The 19,203-nt window shown below is 41.5% G+C and overlaps 1 long non-coding RNA gene and 1 pseudogene across 8 annotated transcripts in view; one reads left to right on the top strand and one right to left on the bottom strand.

The window, feature by feature from the left end:
- Positions 1-19,203, bottom strand: part of LOC101906240 (uncharacterized) — a 318,730-nt gene that overhangs the window by 169,364 nt on the left and 130,163 nt on the right. The gene's annotated exons all lie outside the window — the stretch shown is intronic.
- Positions 7,534-8,102, top strand: LOC509580 (mediator of RNA polymerase II transcription subunit 28 pseudogene; annotated as a pseudogene).

A 19,203-nucleotide genomic window follows, 5' to 3' on the forward strand; every position in this document is an offset into this window, starting at 1 on the left:
ATTTATTCATTGTTTGTATCTTCTCTGATAGACACACCTAAAATACGCATTACTGCCATCATTAACTTTCATCTGTTTCCAACACCACTGCTCCAGTGCCCCAAGAGTCCTGTGGCTCTGTTTGCTGAAAAACAGAATGCAACTCTATGCCTATTGGAATGTTGGCATTGCTTACTTTCATAATCAAAATACTTGATCAGTCAATTCTAAAAAAATATTTAATTTCAAATCCAAAGAGCATTTCTAAATCTATAGCAGATCTAGGTATGCTCTTTAAACAACTCCTTTGTCCAGACACTACACTCAAAGACTAAATAGCATGTTTTCTAAGCTGGCATCACTTCTAGCTAGAATGCTGCACTATTATGTTTTTAATCATCAGGGAATATATTTGCAAAGGCTTGCAATGGGTAAGCTGAGGGACTTTAAAAATAAAGATCAGAAATAAGGAAGATGATACTCAGAAAAGTGTATCTAATGGGAAGAACACTGGCTCTGAAATCAGACAAGAGCTAATATCTACAGGAAATGTTCTTAGAGTATATCCTTATTAACTAGTTTAGCGTTCACAAGGAGATAGGAACTACTGTTTTCATCTGCATGATATAGATGGGAAAATAAGGCAGAGAGAATGGGAATGACTTTCCCCAGATTCTTTATCTCTTACAAGATATTGGTGAGGCCAGGAAGATCTCGTCCCGGAATCTGTCTTCTTACACCAAGTGTCCTTTCATTCTGGACCTCTTTATACCCACAGAAAAAGTGTTAAGGATCCCACAGAATTTTGCTTATGTGCATTGTGCCTATAGATGTTTATTGTATTCAAAATCAAAACTAAGACAATTTTTAAAATATTTCTTCTTTAATTCATTTTAAAATAATATCAATAAATTCATTATATGTTAACATAAATATGTTAAGAGAAATAATTATATTTTTCAAAATAGAAAATGTTTGGCAAAAAGAGTAACATTATATGACATTTAATGTCCAATTAATAGCAGACAGTTTGATCATATTTGCTTCTGCCTTCAATCTACTACATGTTGTTTTGATTGAAGTATATAAAGGAAATCCAGCTTCACACGGATACACAATTGGGAAAGAAGGGAATAGTTTAACAGCTTTCTCATATAACTATAGTTGTTCTTCTTTGATAGTACACAAAATTTGACAAGTATTATTTTCGTCAATTTAGTTGTAATGTGAAATCTGAAACGGTATTGACTGACTTTTCAGACTTTGTTATAGTAAAATCCACGAGTCCGTTTTGTATTTCCAGTGGTTCTTTTACCCATGCATCTAAAACAAACAAAACCACTATGCATTGGACATTTGGAAGGTACCTAGTGCACTGACTTTTGCAGATCTTTTGTTTTAAAGGTTCATTAATGTCACAACTCTCATTTAAAAAGGTGGGGGTGGTACTTTAGAAATTGGAAAGTTAACAAGCTGATGGCGGTAGGTACAAGTTTACAAAAATTCTAATTTTTTCCTGAAAGCTCAACAATTATATTACTGGCAAGATATACTTTCAGGTTATCATACCAGGGGTCTTTTTGATTATTGACATAGCACATATTTCTAGACATTAGCTTCCAGTAGAGTTACGTTTTGATCTTCTGAAACTTTGTTGATTTATTGTGAGAATATTTATCAAAAGCACTCATACACCTTGAGGGAAAAATGTTACTTAAACTTATACAATTAACATCACTAATAAAAAATTATTTGAAGGCTTTCCCTGGTGGTCCAGTGGTTAAAGTTCACTTCACTGTGCAGGGGGCGCCAGTTTAATTCTTGGTTGGGGAGCTAAGCTCCCTTCATACAGTGAAGCATGGCCCTATGTTTTGCTAAGACACCAACAACTTTTTTCACCATTGCTTTTGAATCATTACTGCAAATGTCAATACAGTATTAAAAGATAGTTAACTAATATCTACATGTTAGTATACAAAGAGTTTTGATCCCCCTCAAAAGGCCTTAGACATGATGTTCTCCAGAAAACTTTGAGAACCATTGAACAATCTCTCCCATCCCTGTCCTAACTGTTAAAATTATGACACTTTAACTTCTCCTTCAGTTTCCTCACCTATAAAACGCAGACATTAATACACAACTGTGATCTGACAAAAATTATCTTGAAAATTTGGGATAATCATATGTTAAGCTCCTGGCAACATCTCAGGCATACAGTAGGTACTTGAAAAGCGGCAGCTGTCATGGCTGTTGCCTAAACCCATAGCCTATTATTGGCAAAGCTAGAATGCCAAATCCTGTTTTCTGATTCCTGCTCAGAGCTCTCCCTGTGACATTGTATCAGCAAGAGCAGAACAGATCTCACCGTGGCTGTTTTTAAATACAACAAAGAGCAAAGGCCAATTCATTAGATTCAGTTGATTCAGTGATCTTCGTAGTTATTGTCCTAGGTGATAAACAGAAGCAGTGGAGTCATTGAGACTATGTGTTATCTGCATTGGAGTCATGATTAGCTCTGTGCTAGCTGTGTGACCTCTACAGGTTCTCTGAGCCTCAGGCCTTCTTCTGTGAATCTGGATAATCATCAGATCAGATCAGTCGCTCAGTCGTGTCCGACTCTTTGCGACCCCATGAATCGCAGCACGCCAGGCCTCCCTGACCATCACCAATTCCCGGACTTCACTGAGACTCACGCCCATCGAGTCAGTGATGCCATCCAGCCATCTCATCCTCTGTCGTCCCCTTCTCCTCTTGCCCCCAATCCCTCCCAGCATCAGGGTCTTTTCCAATGAGTCAACTCTTCGCATGAGGTGGCCAAAGTACTGGAGTTTCAGCTTTAGCATCATTCCTTCCAAAGAAATCCCAGGCTGATCTCCTTCAGAATGGACTGGTTGGATCTCCTTGCAGTCCAAGGGACTCGCAAGAGTCTTCTCCAACACCACAGTTCAAAAGCATCAATTCTTCGGCCCTCAGCCTTCTTCACAGTCCAACTCTCACATCCATACACGACCACAGGAAAAACCATAGCCTTGACTAGATGAACCTTTGTTGGCAAAGTAATGTCTCTGCTTCTGAATATGCTATCTAGGTTGGTCATAACTTTCCTTCCAAGGAGTAAGCGTCTTTTAATTTCATGGCTGCAGTTACCATCTGCAATGATTTTGGAGCCCAGAACAATAAAGTCTGACACTGTTTCCACTGTTTCCCCATGTATTTCCCATGAAGTGATGGGATTGGATGCCATGATCTTCGTAGCACCTACCTTACAAGGTTGCTGTGAGGATTCAGTGAGATAATGCATGGAGATAGTAAGGTACCAGCCCAGTGTAAGTGTTCAGTAATGGGTGACTTCTTTCTTTGATAATAATAATGACTCTTATTATTCATTACTCAACTCAATATCACTTCCTCAGGGAAGCCTTTTCTGACCCTCTAATAAAGACACCACATTTTAAGATCTCATCACCCCTGCACTTCTTCTTTGGACTTAATATAGATGCAGTATTAAATTTCAGTATGTGATTATCAGATTAATGTTGGTCATATGTACTAGGGTCTTAACAAAGGGGTAGTGTCTGTTAGACTCATCATTTTTATCCCCCAATACCAGGCACAGACCCCAGCACAGAGCAGTTTTCATTAAATACTGATTGAAGGAATGAGTGAAAGAATTCATTTACTAGCCTAGCAAATCATAGTGTTACTCCACTCTACCATGTATTTGTAATGATAAAACTTCCTCTAGCACATGTTACTCTAAGTATGATCTGCAGTCTAGGAAAGAAGCCCTAATCTGGAAGCTTGTTTGGACTCTCAAACCTCAAACCAGACCTACAGAATCTAAAGCTGAACAGAATCTCCAGGACATTCATATGCTCATCAAAGTTTTAGAAATAAAGACCTCTGTCTACTCTTCACCAATCCCTGTGTGTGTGTTGGGGGATGGGGGTGGAGAATCAGGAGGAGGGGGAGAGAGGAGGGAAAATGAGGGAAGAAAAGTGAAAGGGGAGGAGGGGAGTTAAGGAGGGGAGGGGATGAAAGAACAGACAGTCAACTAAATTTCCCGAGTAAAGCTGCCCTCCCCTTCCACAATCCATGTCTCATTACATTCCCAATACAAACATTATTACAAATATTACCATTTCTAAAAACCAGATGCATTTTTTTTCAGCCTCAGCCAGGTTGTTCTTATTTCCTATTCATATATGATTTTTTCCAGAAGACTATTTTGACCTCAGTTGAATAATTTATTTCAGAGACTTTATATCCTAAAATATTCTCTGGAGGAGACAGAAACACCATCTGTGCCCACTCTTGGAAAAACAGCCCCAAACCATGAAGTAGGGGTGTCATTTTAGTTAGAGTTGCAAAATCTGAGTGCCTGCTTGTCCACCACAACCTCAGAAAAAGGAGAGAAAACTACATGTCAAAATTCTTTCTCCTTTAATAGCACCAAACCAGTCCCACTCCAACACCCCAAAGAGATTATAAAAATATGCATGGTACCCGTCTGACCCCTGGAAAAATTACAGCCTAGCTTTTTTTTTTATGAAAAAGGTATCATTTTTAGAATGTATCCCCATTTTTGAATAGTCAAACCCACCCATCATTTTTTAATAATATGCAAGAACTCAAAGAGATTCAGTGAATGATTCATTTGCCTGTGTTCATTCCTTTACATTTTATGGGACCCAATTTTGAAATTCCCTTTGCTATGGTGTCCTCTTCTCCCAAGGGAAGAAATGGGCTGGTCAGAAACAATCACATTTCACTCAGTTGGGTCCCCTCTCCTATCAGTGGAATGAGCTTGTCGGGTCCTGAGTCCAAGAGCTGATGGTTGCCAAATCACATTTGAATTTGCTGCTGTGTGTCCTTCCATAGCTTCTTACTTGCCCAGGACTTTGCTCTCTCTGTCTCTCTGCCTTCTGACTCCTACAGATATTGGTAAGATACAGAAATACCTTGTTTCTCTGCTTCAAGAAATAATGTAGCTGCTAAATCTGTAGACTGAACCCCTAGAGTGAGTCTGTGCCTGTGGTCATCGTGTTCCCTCCCCTAGGGCCACAGGCATTGTTGAGAAAAAGCCGATTAGAGTTAGGGTATAATTTAGAGAACCATGCTTAAATAACAGTTGTCCTGATGGTCTAGTCTAATGAGGTGGGCCAAGGGGTCCAAATGGGGTCCTTTTCCCCATCAGTAGATGCACATGGAGAAGGCAATGGCAACCCACTCCAGTACTCTTGCCTGGAAAATCCCATAGATGGAGGAGCCTGGTGGGCTACAGTCCATGGGCTCGCACAGAGTCAGACACAACTGAGCTACTTCACTTTCACTTTTCACTTTCATGCATTGGAGAAGGAAATGGCAACCCACTCCAGTGTTCTTGCCTGGAGAATCCCAGGGACGGGGGAGCCTGGTGGGCTTCCGTCTATGGGGTCGCACAGAGTCGGACACGACTGAAGCGACTTAGCAGCAGCAGCAGCAGCAGATGCACAAAATGTAGTTATCATGGGTCACTTGGAAGAAGGCATTTAGCAACCAAGCCCAGTATAATACAAATAACCTCGGCTTTGGAATCATCTAGCTCAGAACCAAGAATATTGGTTCTCATACTTGCTAGCTATACCTCCTTGAGAAAATTGTACTTTACTGTTTGATTCTCTTTTTCCATACTTTTTATTATTATTATTTTTGCTACACCACACAGCTTGCGGGATCTTAGTTCCTCAGGCTCTCGGTAGTAAAAGTGTGGAGTCCTAACCACTAGACCACCAGGGAATTCTCTCATTTTCCTTATTTTTAAAAAATTATATGTAATAGTCCTTAGTGAGCTTTTGTGGGGATTAAAGGAGATTGTGTTCCATAATGCATGTGGCATGTAGGCAATGCTCGTATCTGACTTGGTAGATTTCCATGACCCTGAATATGCTGATAGGAAGACAAAAGAAGAAATGGGGCAAGGGCAAGGGAACATAAGAAAAGGAAAAGAAGGAGCTAGGTGACTTAAAAAATTAATTGTCAAAAAACAGTTGTGGTTCTTGAAGTCCTGGTTAAAATAAAGTCTCTTTCCATATAAAGTCTACTGTTTCATTTTTCCCATTCACTATTTTAGCATTTTTCATCTTTTGAAAGCCATCGGTGCCTCTGCTACACATTTACTATTGAAATAAACTCTGTCTGCTGTCCAGACACATCCTTATTGGCTCCAACCAGTTTAGGAAGAGGATTAACATGGCAATGAGACCCTTTCCCAAGAATCCACCTCCATACCATCGTACGTGGGCTGCTTTATCAGAGAAGTGATGTCAGAGAGATTGATGGGGAATCAGGGAAAGGAGTTTCAATCCACAGAGCTCTTGGTGCCAGGCAGAAACAATCCCTAAATTGTAGTAGAGAGAATAGCAGCCTCAAGATGTCTGTCGAATGTTTGAGCAGTTGAAAGTCTAGACTGATGTGATGGGTATCTTCCTTTGGTCCTTTGGGGTTTATGGGTAGATAAAGAGTGAGGACCCCAGGAGGGAGCTGTGAAACTAACTTGAAAGCTAAGGGCAGCTCAGCAGCCACAAATGTCATGGATATGCTATTTCTGAAAGTTCTCTGTATCTTTTTGAATATCTGAAACATCTTCCTTAAAGTCAAATTTGTTTATGGTGTCAAGTACCCCATGAAGTGTAGACAGTAGATCAGCCTTGAGCTTTGACCTTTTTCAAATTCTCACATTTATGTTCATACTTTGTATACCAGGCGCTGTGCAGGTTGTTAGTGATATGATGATGATGGCGACACTGCTAATGTTGATATTATTGTAATTAGCAATAACAACAAGCATTCACTGAGTACTTCCTCTGGTCAGGTACTGTGGCTGAACACTGTATGCATATTTCTAATTCATTCACCTATTAGCACAAAGTACTACCAACGTTTCCTTACTATGAATGAGATTATGTGTGAAAGTTACTCAGTCGTGTCCGACTCTTTGTGACCCTATGGACTGTACAGGCCATGGAATTCTCTAGGTCAGAATACTGAAGTAGGTAACCTTTCCCTTCTCCAAGGGATCTTCTCAACCCAGGCATCGAACCCAAGTCTCCTGCACTGTGGGCAGATTCTTTACCAGCTGAGCCACAAGGGAAGCCTGTGAATGAGATTAAATAATGTTAAATAGTTTGAGCACAGTTATGGGTTAAATAAGTAACGTGTCAGAGGTAAGACTTTAAGCCTGGAATTTGCAATCTCATGCAAATGGCATGCAAAAATGAGTTGTATAAATGAGGCAGTCTCACTTTTTAATTAAGCTTTTCATTATTTTATGTTGACATCACCAGAGCTAACACAATGAGAGGCTTGGATACTTTGTATAAACTGTTTGCTGAATTAGACATTTTCCTGTCCTCTCAGCCTGGTATGGAAAACACATACAAGGTGATTGCAATATAATATATTAGTGGCTGCCTGAAGTCAAATAAGGCAGTTGGTTTTGCTTAGTGGAGAAGATGGTGTCAGGAGAGGCTTATAAATAGAATAGAGTATTATTTGGAGGCCTTTAAAGACTGACTTTCAGCTCCACTGGGAGGCATGTTCTCTGGACAGCCACTCAGACCTCCGCAACCTCCATCGGGGCTCCTGGGCCAGGCTTCGCTTCTTCAGGCCACGCCAGGCGTTCCGAGAACTTCTAACAGTATTTTGGTGGACAAGTTGGAGTCATATTTCAAAGCTTGCTTTGCTTCTCTGGTGAGTCAAAATTATGTCAATGGTACAGATCAGGAAGAAATTCGAACTGGTGTTGACCAGTGTATCCAGAAATTCCTGGATATTGCAAGACAGACAGAATGTTTTTTCCTACAAAAAAGATTGCAGTTATCTGTCCAGAAACCAGAGCAGGTTATCAAAGAGGATGTCTCAGAACTGAGGAATGAATTACAGCGAGAGGATGCTCTGGTCCCGAAGCACTTGACAAAACTAAGACATTGGCAGCAGGTGCTGGAGGACATCAACATGCAGCACAAAAAGCCAGCCGACATCCCCCAGGGCGCCCTGGCCTACCTTGAGCAGGCGCCTGCAAATACCCGTGCACCGATGAAGCAAACCTGAGGAAAGGCCACCTGAACACTCGCTGGTGCCTGAGTCAGCCCAAACACTGTTTTGCTAAACATCTCTTCTTGTAGACTTGACATTTTGGGAGAACTCTTTGCCAGAGAATGAGGCGATTTTCGTTTTGTGCTCTCACCTAAAATTTTCCTCCTATTTTTATAAGTGTTATTTCTTGAGTACTTTATAAAATGCTTATTGCTGTGGTAAACCAAGTATATTGTCTTTAGCAAAGTTTAAGACTGTTAGGAGAAGGCAATGGCACCCCACTCCAGTACTCTTGCCTGGAAAATCCCATGGACGGAGGAGCCTGGTAGGCTGCAGTCCATGGGGTCGCTAAGGGTCGGACACGACTGAGCGACTTTACTTTCACTTTTCACTTCACAAAGACTGACTAGGAGCCTGCCAAGCCGGAAAGAAAGAAGCATATCAAATGAAGGGAACAGGAGGACCAAAGACACAGATATAAAAATAGGAATTGTGGAGAAATGATCAGCCTGTATAGTGTTTCTCAAAATTAAGTGTTCATTGGACTGCTGGGTCCAATCCTCAGAGCTTTGAATTCAGTGGACTGGGTGAGACCAAGTATTTGCATCTATAATGAGTTCTCAGGTGATGCTGATCCTTTCTGTCCAAAGACCACACCTTGTTGAGAGCCCTGTTCTACAAAGAAAGATCATCTGGAACCCACCCCCCCCCCCAAGCATGTGTGTATATGAGAGGCATGCCAAAGCCTGCAAGATTTACACCAAAAGAAAATTCCCGGAAGAGACGAGGATTTCTTCTTTTCCTGCAAGGAATGGAGGTTAAATTTCACTGTTGGTTTTGGGAGCAATTCATGCTGAAGCTGGCCAGTGGGAGGAAGCAGAGAAACCACAACTCAGGACTGAAATGAGGGCACCTGGGATTTTATTGCATTTCTGCCCCATCAGTGCCCCTATTCACGCACCAGTGAGGGCCTGCAGCTACAGGAGTTGAAGCACACTGGCTCTTTTGTATTTGGGTCCAATTGGCTGGGAAGATGGCATTTTTTTCAGAGTTCTTCCTCCCATTTTTGTCCTGTGTCTACTGACCAGAGGTGAGTTTGTGTTTATCACCCACGTGCTCTCTTGACCGCCAACAGCCTTGAGAGGTGGAGTGGCTGAGTGTCAGGATGCTCTCATAGGCAGAGAACCAAGAGGATGCCAGAATGTCAGGCTCAGCTGCATGGAGGTGGGACAGATGGCATCTTTGTGAAATTCTTCCCGTTGCTCCACTTCTAATTCATTACCACGCTTTGCTTCTCTCATTTTCCAGCATGGAAAAAGCTATGTTGTATCTGCCCTTCCTCTCCATCCTCTTCAAAAGGGCTGAGTAGCCCTGACAGGCCTGCCTCCATTACTAGAATCACTGTCTCTCAACTCCTGACCTATGCAGGCCAGATACCAGCCAATCTGGAGATTGTATTTGTCCAATAATTAGGGAACATGAGGCACCTAGCTCAACATCCCTGCTTTTTTTTTTTTTTAATAACTAGTTTGCTTTGCCAATGGATAGCCAACAGCTCTGTGTGTGACATTGCTGCCCGAGGCCCTTCCAACCCCCAACATTAGTGCCAGGACTGGCAGAGATGAGTGGGAATCCCCAGTTAGAGAAAGAGAAAGGAAACAAGACTGTGTTGTTCAGATTCTGTGTTAGCTTTGTTCTCAGTTCTCATTGCAGTTCCGCATTACTCTATTGCAATCTTCTGGGAAACTTGAAATCAACTTAGTAGTCCACTTAGTTACTGGCCTGTGTGGTGCTGGAGATGATGCTCAGTTTTCATTTCAGAATTTTCATTTTCTTGTTATTGGCGACAGGAAGGAGGAGAATGAGATGATGGTCTAGAAAGCAAATATGACCTGGAACCAGTGAATCTGGTGCCGAGGGTGTCACTGGAGGCCAGTGTTCCGTTTCTTTGGCTGGGGGTGGGAGCTTTATTATCAGTGTTACTGATGAGACTCTGGCCTCTTTTCCAGAGATGAAGTCTTTTTGTCATCATGTCTGTTGTTCCCCACAAATACCCAATTAGGGAAGATTGCCTCAACAGAGGAGGCTGATTAAATTCACAGATTTATTGCAAAACCACTTGGGGAGTTGTGGAAAATAAATTTCACTGCTGAACTTCTGTGTTAAAAAGAGAAAAAATCAAGCTGCAAGCCTGAGCCTTGGATGATCCATCTCTTACAGATCATAAAACATCCACAATCTTGCGTGTACTTTACTCTTCTCCAGAGAGGGTCCAGATGCTTCTTCCAGGTTCACAGCACCTGCCCGAGGGAGGTGAGGTGATGGCTTCTGTGTTCATGGGACACAAGGGGAAATGGACCCAGGCCTGCTGCCCTGGTAGGGATCAAAAAAGAAAACTGCTTTGCAAATCTTGCAACCAGTTTGAACAGGCGGTTCTTGTTTTTCATTGGGTCTCAGAAAGCTACTGTTAGTAGGCATGATGGAAATGAAATCTGATTTTCCATAGAAATGAGGGCAGCATGAAGATCTTCCTGACCCCTAATATGATGCCCCAAATGTTACAGAAATAGCCACAAGTACCACTTTAAAACTGTTCAATTTCTAACGAGAACCCACCTATCCAACCTAAGTCTTCAGTTTGCTTGTTTAAGGCAGCTTTTCCCACACTGTTTTCTGCAGAACATTAACCTCACTGGATGCGCTGGAATAGGAGGTTTTATGGCAGAAAAATGGCACAACACTGCATGCTATGTGCCCTTTAATTCACACTCCTTATTAACATATTAAAGATAACTGCCAACTCTTTTAATTCGATGTCTGTCTGAGCTAAGCATTACCAAGCACTTTTATATTTTATCTTAGCAAATCTTTTAAAGATAATCCTCTGCTGCTTCTAAGTCACATCAGTCGTGTCCGACTCTGTGCGACCCCATAGATGGCAGCCCACCAGGCTCCCCCATCCCTGGGATTCTCCAGGCAAGAACACTGGAGTGGGTTGTCATTTCCTTCTCCAATGCAGGAAAGTGAAAAGGGAAAGTGAAGTCGCTCAGTCGTGTCCAACCTCTAACGACCCCATGGACTGCAGCGCACTAGGCTCCTCTCTGTCCATGGGATTTTCCAGGCAAGAGTACTGGAGTGGGGTGCCATTGCCTTCTCCCATAATCCTCTGAGATACATACTAATTTATCCCATCTACACATGAGGAAAGTGAGGTTTGAAGTGTCACCCAGTTAAAGGTAAACGAGGAGCCAGATTTCAAATCCATTCTCATATTTAAGTTTATACTCAACCCCTAAGCTTTTCTCCTTCTCCTCACCTTTCCCCCACCTCTCAGCTAACTTATCTCACAGTTATTAAGATTCCAATAGAAAATCCCATGGATGGAAGAGCCTGGTAGGCTGCAGTCCATGGGGTCGCTAAAAGTCGGACATGACTGAACGACTTCACTTTCACTTTTAACTTTCTTGCATTGGAGAAGGAAATGACAACCCATTCCAGTGTTCTTACCTGGAGAATACCAGGGACGAGGGAGCCTGGTGGGCTGCCGTCTATGAGGTTGCACAGAGTCGGACACGACTGAAGTGACTTAGCAGCAGCAGTGCAATCACTTTCCCACTAACTATATAGATGTGTTCTCACATTGATTTTTTTCATGATTACTTTTTTACACAAATTGAGACCGTTCTTAACTGAATTAGTTGGTCATCTTTTGTTGGTAACTTTAATATTTATTCACATCACCATACCGAGCTGGCTTGGTATCATTTTAGATAATATTTTCCCTAACATCAAGCTTCTGTGCACCAGTCTCATTTGGCCTTTGTCTAACCGCTTCGTTGCACACTTCAGTGGATTTTCATCTGTATCTTTGACAGTTTATGGATAAACAAAGATGTGAAAGAGACAGGATGTGTCTGAGTTTATTTATCCTGCCTTTGGCAAAGGAGTCTTTGTCTGCAAAATGAAAGTGGTTAGAAAGCAAAAGTAGGATTAAAAAAAAAAAAAAAGGATGCCCACAGTATAGATGTAGTAAGCTCTCGTGTTGAATGGGATTGGGATTTCTTGCACCATTAGGACATTAAAAACTATAAGATAAGTTATTGGGTTGGGGGGGCGGGGAGTGGTGAGAAGGAGAGACAGAAAATGATGCTCTACCCTTCAATTTCACCTGAAAGAAATTGTCCATTAAACCTGGGATCTGGGTTATTCGCTAACCACCTCTCCAAAGCATGCATTTGCTCAGGAAATGGGCTTTCAGAGAGAAGAGAAGGATGTGAGTTATTAGCTAAGACCCTATCTCTCAGCAGGGGCAGAGCCAAAAGGCAGCAGAAGTGATATTCTTGGTTCCATAAGATTGCACGGGGTACCTAATCTGCTCAATGACACTCAGTCACTATTAAGTCAGCTTCCTCCACTGTGTTCTCTGAGAGCTCTCACGTGACAGGGTTACCCTCCCTTTACCCTCTTTATCAGTCAGAAATAATTTCATAAGCATCTACTCTGTACTCAGCATTTCCTTTATACACAGGCCAGTTGCCTGATGTGGCTTGGCTGATGTTTCAGGAAGATTTCTTTGTTGTTGAAACTGTGCTTAATGCTCTCCCTGGATTATCTGTTTCCATATCCAGAACAGTCTTACAAGAAAAAGTCTATTATTAACTGTGATTTACAAAAGAAAAAACAGAGAGAGAGAGGAGAAATGACTTGTTAAAAAACACACAGCTAATCAAGGGGCAGAGAATCAAGGGGCAGAGCAGGGATGCTTGCCCCACTTCCTTAAATTCTAAAGCCTGTACATTTTATGACTGTCAAATAGCAGAAAAGTGAATAGGAACTCTGCCACCGCTGTTCTCATGAACAAAGTGGATTCTGTTTAGGAGATATAAGTAAAGAGAATTCGTTGGTCAAATAAAAATGAATGTCATTGCTTGGTTAAATAAAAACAAATGTTATTACTAATCAGGTGGACAGGATCTCTAATACTGCTGGGGGGAAAGAAAAGTCAGAAAATCATTTATTTTCAGAAAAACACTAATTACACACATATAAATTCTTCTGAGTAAAAATGCCAAGAATACTAGTGTTGTCTGAAGCCTAAATAGACCTTCTCTAGTTTGGCTGGCACTGAAATATTAGAACTTGATCTTCATTCTTCCAGTCTTGAAAAAAAAAAAAAAAGACTGTAATATCATCGTACTGTAATAATTCTTTCAAGTAACACATAGAGTAAGTCCACTTATAAAAACTTTGGTGAGTACTAGTAATCTCTTAGGTTTATAAAAATTCCAATGAAAGATAAATAAGAGGTAGGGACAACTTTACTCTTGTTGTAGCCTGAAAGCTTTAAATTTTAAGCAGGGATTATTTAGCAATAAAAAAAATGATTTTTCAGGCCACAAAAAGACATGGAGGAAACTTAAATGCATATTGCTAAGTGAAATACACCAATTAGAAAAGTTCACATACTTTGTGAATGATCCTCACTATATGACATTCTGTAAAAGATGAAACTATGGGGACAGTAAAAAGATCTGTGGTTGTCAGGGATTGGAGAGGACAGAGGGTTGAATAGTCAGAGCACAGAGCATTTTTAGGGCAGTAAAACAACTCTGATATCGTAATGGTGGATACATGTCTTTATGCATGTCAGAACCCACAGAATGTACATTGTAAAGAGTAAACCCTAATGTAAGCTATGGATTTTTGGTTATGATAATGTTGTAATCTTGGCTCATCAATTACAGCCAAGATACCACACTAGATACCAAGATAGCCAAAATACCACACTAACACACTAATGCAAGGTGTGAATAGGGGAAAGTGGGTTGGAGAGAGCAGAGTGAGGGAGCAGATGGTAATTATACTTTGGATTCATTTTTTCTGTAAATCTAAAACTGCTTAAAAAAACTTAATTTTTTAAAGCAGGAGAATATCACGCTGTTTTTTAGCATCATAGCATCTCTGTAGATGATAGTCCCTTTTGGAGAATAAAAACAATCCCCTCGATGCATAATACCAACTCAGTGCTTGGATTGTGACAACCAAGGGATACATGAAAGGTCAATTTAAACGTCTCTTTGGACTGGAAAGACAAAGGGGACTTTGTGTCACAAAAGTTCTCATCCCATGGAACCATGGAAATGGCAGGAGATAAAACAATACTCTTTATCACCAGCAGATTAACTAGCAGGGGCATATTCTTTCTATTTATCCTATAGGTTCCTAAGGACAATTGGCCTTTTATCCTTACACCTGCTGCAGGGGAACGGAACCCCTTGACTGAGACCTAGTGGGGTTTACCTAAGGCCATGCAGTTCAGATTTCTTGTGTGTGTCTCTGGCAGGACATCCCATTTCCTAATATGCCTTCCAGCAAAGGAACTTGGAGATGGAGCCCTCAGCATTCAGAGGGAAATAAGCCAGTCTATGGTTACTTGAGAAGAATAGTAGGATATAGAAATCTGTGCTGGAGAGCAATACAGTAAGTGTGTGGCATGTTCTGGCTAGGAGCTTCTAGCCAGAACATCCTGCTCTTGCCTGGTCTTTAGGTTCTAACTCAGCACCAGGCACAGAGGGAAGGCTCTATAGAGGTGAGGCTTTGCTGGATGAATGAGCCTCCAAAACTTTGCTGAAGAAAAGGAAACAGCAAAATGATTCATTAACATTAACACCTGATTTATTTCAGCTCTTTCACTACAGTGTCCAGATAAACATCTGTGGGCATGTGTGTGTGTGTGGATGGCTTTCTGCATTCTAAATCCTTGTATGTAGTGGGATCTGTTGAGTTTTTTGACTGCCTTCTTTTGAGAACAACATTCCAGTCTTCTTTGCGGCAACCAGCCTTCAGCTTATTCTTGGTGTGTGAAGTTTGAATATTTCTCTTGGCTAGAGAAAATGGTCTGTGGCCTGTTCCCAGTCAGTCAGAGTGTTGTTTCCCTTGGCCTCAGTAAATCCAGAGACAGGCACATAAGTCAAGCTGGACCCCTAAGATTCCTACCTGGGATTTTGTTGGCATGATTGGAAAGAAGTGCTGTTTACCTGCTGGGGTCGAAAAATTGGCAAAACCCAAGCCTAGAGTTACTGGTGGATTAAGGAGTCACCACTTGGGAAGAGTCTCATTGAAAATAAAGCCAGAATAGAAGAAAAACTGAGCTGAAAGATGGACAAAGAACAAGTCTTGGTGGAAATATTTGAGCAACTTGAACCTGAAGCTTGGAGTCAACACGTTTCCTGGACCCTTCAATGAAGTGGGCTCTAAATTCCCTGGATTTCAACTGATAAAATTCACTGATAGATTCATTGGGGGATGGGAGCTTTATTGTCAGTACCGTATATTGAAGTTGTGAGTCTTTCCTTTCATATGTCCATGTCCTTCAGACTAGAATGGAGTAGGAAAATCCTATGTGGGAGATGTACTATCCAGAGCCTCCATCATTTCCCTCCACCTAATCAGACTGCCAGATGGAAAAAGATAACATCTGAAAGGAAGAGCCCTTGAAATACCTCTTCCACATCTCAACAAAAGGAAGAATTCTCCTTTGTTAAACATCTCCTTTCACCATAAACTCTAAATCTTTTAGTGGTTTAGCAAAAGTTGGCATGTGGCAGAGTCCTCCTGAACAGATTGAGACATCAGAGACTGGGCCCTTGGCCATGCCTGGAACACGTTCTGAAGACATGGGCCATGTCCCCTCTCCCCCTCACATTCAATGTGCCATTAACACTAGGAGTACAGCTCAAGAGCTAAGGCAGCTTGGACTTGAAAAATAACCTTGCAGTTCATGGATGGGTTTGAAGGGTAAATAGGAACACTCTGTAGCTCTTTGCTCCACTCTGGCCATAATATAATAAAAAGTAACCTCTCTTGAGTGCTTCTGTACCCAAGCATGGTTCTAAATTCTCTTCTTGCATTATCCCTTGTAACCCTCATCTACTGCAATCCTATGTGATAGATTGATTATGCTCACCTTTTCACATTTGAAGAAATGGAACCAAGAAAACTTAGAGAATAAGCCTGGGATCACTGAGGAGAGTTTAATCCAACTAGTGAGACCCAGGCTCTTAACCACAACACATTATGTTGTGTTGAATAATAAAAACAGTGCCTGGACCATGGCTTTAGAAATACTGGAAATGAATGTTAGGACCAGAAGGAAGCTATTGTGTAACCTGATAGAAAAACAGACTGAAGGAGGTAAGCGACTTCCCGAAACTCACATAGTTAAGTTAAAGAATCAGGCGCTGAAATCCAGCCCTGATGCCCAGGTTCTGTTGGAGTGCACACCTGTCCTTCTAGGACGTATACACTGCACCAAATATCAAGTTACTCAACAGACACCAGTTGTTAAAATTCTAAAATATGTCCAGACCAGTGAGCAAGTTGTACCAGCCTGAGGCTGTTTCCCTCTCCCCTCAGTACTCCTGGACCTCCCCTGCAGTTCAGTAATTACAGGGTTAATGTCTGTCTCTGTGACTGGCCTTCATTCTCATTAGCCACCTTACTCCCTTAGTTAAGTAAGTTTTTGTTTAAGTTTTTTTTTTTTTTTTTTTTGATGTGGACCAGTTTTAAAGTCTTCGTATTGAATTTCTTACAATACTGTTTCTGTTTTATGTTTTAGTTTTTCGGCCATGAGACTTGTGGTATCTTAGCTCCCCGTCCAGGGAATGAACCCACACCCCTACAGAGTAGATCGAACCTACATTGGAAGGTGAATTCTTAACCACTGGACTGCCAGGGAAGTCCCTGTTAATAGTTTTTTTTTTTTTTCCTTTTCTGGGCATCAATTTATTTTTTTAATTAATTTATTTTAATTAGAGGATAATTGCTTTACAATATTGTGATGCTTAAGCCATACATCAACATGAATCGGCCATGGGTATACATGTGTCCCCCCCATCCTGAACTCCCATCCCACATCCCTCCTCATGTATCCCTCTGTAATGTCCCAGAGCACCAACTTTGGGTGCCCTGCTTCATGCATCGAGCTAACACACACCCTTCATGAGCACAGAAACCATCACACAAGCTGTTATCCCTCCACATAACCAAAGCTTCATAGCTGAACTTCAGGTGACATTTGGGATAACATTGCTGTCTCAAATATGAGATGTGAAAGTGTCAGTCACTCAGTCATGTTTGACTCTGCAGCTCTGTGGACTGTAGCCTGCCAAGTGCTCCTGTCCATGGAATTCTCCAGGCAAGCATACTGGAGTCGGTTGCCATTCCCTTCTCCAGAGAATCTCCCCAACCCAGGGATCAAAACCAGATCTCCTGCATTACAGGTGGATTCTTTACCATCTGAGCCTAAGAGCTAATCATGCCAAGTGTGCCTCAGACAGAATGCAGGGTTCAGAAAGAAGAAAGCTCAGCTGCAGCATTTGAAGTCTCTGTAGAGGTCTTTTCATGTCCTTCTAAGTGTTTGTTAAGAGAAAACTTCCCTGTAGAGTTGAGGCATTCAGGGCACCTGAATTGTCAGAGGCAGGAAGAGTCTTACCCCCTCTCTCCCTTCCCTTGTTTCTTTTTGGATTGACAGGGGCATCCCTCAAGTCACAGGAGCTCCACTGACAAACAAATGGGAAATACCAGGAAAGCAACGCTTGCCAGCTGCAGAGATGTCAGGCTCAGACTCCTTTTGAAGTCAATAGGAGGTAAGCTGTTCTTTCTCACCCTTCTCACCAGCAGAGATGGAGAAATAAATTGTTAGTGGAAGGGAGGCTCTGATGCATAGACTGCCCAGCTGGAGTCAACCATTGTGTTCTGCTAGCCAGTCTAAAAACCATCTAGGTCTCAGTGACCTGCTTCCATGAGATGATGGTTTGCAGAAGACTCACTCAGGCCATTTAAATATCCACACCCCTGTATGCTTTCCCAAGATTTGCAGATCACCAAGTAATTCTTAAATATTAATTGATATGCATCCAAAAACATTCTTTTACGGGCCAGAAATTTATTTCAGTAGAAGCCACAACTTCCTTGTGTAATGTTTGAAGCTAAAGATATTACAGTGGCTGATAGCAAATACAGAAAATGCCAGAAAACTCCTCATCTGCTGATCTCCTTCTCATTTTCTGAATGTTTGTTTACATATTGTTTCATATTCCAGGCTCTTTCCCCAGACTAAGTTGGCATTCCGTTAGCACCTTATGGTTTCCTTTTTGTAGTATTTATTACTTTTATGATGATTTACTTAATGCCTGTCTTCCCTGTTAGACCCATAATACCCATGAGAATTGATTGCATTACTCTTACTCACAGATCCCCAGGAACTGGAAAGATGTTACGTGTTATAGTAAATATTTACTGAATAATGAATGAACACTGCAGGACTTTGACACCAAGTCCTCACTATTTATGGAGGGGGCCTTTTCTTATTGAAGTTGATTTACAATGTTGTGTTCATTTCTGATACATAGCAAAGTGATTCAGGTATACATATATATATAAACATTCTTTTTTAAAAAATTCTTTTCCTTTATGATTTATCATAGGATACTGAATATAGTTCTCTGTGCTATACAGTAGATCCTTGTTGGTTATCCATTTTCAATATAGCAGTGTGTACATGTCCATCCCAAACTCCCTAACTATCCCTTTGACAACCACCCTTCCCCTTGACAACCATAAGCTAGTCCTCAAAGTCTGGTTGTTTTATAAGTTCATTTGTATCATTTCTTTTTAGATTCCACATATAAGGGATGTCATATGACATTTCTCCTTCTCTGACTTACTTCATTAAGTACGACACTCTCTAGGTCCATCCTTGTTGCTGCAAATGGCACTATTTCATTCTTTTTTATGGCTGAGTAGTATTGCGTTGTGGAGAAGGAAATGGCAACCCACTCCAATATTCTTGCCTGGAGAATCCCAGGAACAGGGGAGCCTGGTGGGCTTCTCTCTGTGGGGTCGCACAGAGTCGGACACGACTGAAGCAGCTTGGCAGCAGCAGCAGCAGCAGTATTTCATTGTGGAGAAGGCAATGGCACCCCACTCCAGTACTCTTGCCTGGAAAATCCCATGGACAGAGGAGCCTGGTGGGCTGCAGTCCATGGGGTCGAGAAGAGTCAGACACGACTGAGCGACTTCCCTTTCACTTTTCACTTTCATGCATTGGAGAAGAAAATGGCAACCCACTCCAGTGTTCTTGCCTGG

The sequence above is a fragment of the Bos taurus genome, chromosome 22, assembly GCF_002263795.3.
Source record: "Bos taurus isolate L1 Dominette 01449 registration number 42190680 breed Hereford chromosome 22, ARS-UCD2.0, whole genome shotgun sequence".
Taxonomy (NCBI): domain Eukaryota; kingdom Metazoa; phylum Chordata; class Mammalia; order Artiodactyla; family Bovidae; genus Bos; species Bos taurus.